Source organism: Phalaenopsis equestris, unplaced genomic scaffold (assembly GCF_001263595.1).
Source record: "Phalaenopsis equestris unplaced genomic scaffold, ASM126359v1 Scaffold219447, whole genome shotgun sequence".
NCBI classification, from domain to species: domain Eukaryota; kingdom Viridiplantae; phylum Streptophyta; class Magnoliopsida; order Asparagales; family Orchidaceae; genus Phalaenopsis; species Phalaenopsis equestris.
The window spans coordinates 1-352 of record NW_018237811.1 but is presented as its reverse complement, the minus strand read 5'-3'; the positions used below and the strand labels follow the sequence as shown (position 1 = coordinate 352).

Sequence of the window (352 nt, the reverse complement as noted above, 5' to 3'; positions counted from 1 at the left end):
TATATATAATATTAAAATTCTTGTGTTAAATACGTAAATACATAAGAATGTGTTTAAATCACCTAAATTATTTATGGCCTTTAAAAATGTATTTTTAAACTATTAAAATTTAAATCACCTAAATTATTTATGGCCTTAAAAATGTATTTTTAGACTATTAAAAATACATTAAAATCTGTCAGAAGTGGGATTTGAACCCACGCCTTCTTTCGAAGACCAGAACTTGAGTCTGGCGCCTTAGACCACTCGGCCATCCTGACTTTGTTGAGAAAAACTGAACCTCTATGTACTTATTATAATTACAACACGCAATTCTTCACTCAAATCTTCATATTTACTTCAAGACTTGAAT

General features: G+C 28.7%; 1 non-coding gene across 1 annotated transcript; it reads right to left on the bottom strand.

Moving 5' to 3' along the window:
- Nucleotides 1-176: 176 nt before the first annotated feature.
- Nucleotides 177-260, bottom strand: TRNAL-CAA. Its single transcript has one exon. It is a non-coding gene; the product is annotated as a tRNA-Leu (tRNA).
- Nucleotides 261-352: the final 92 nt, after the last annotated feature.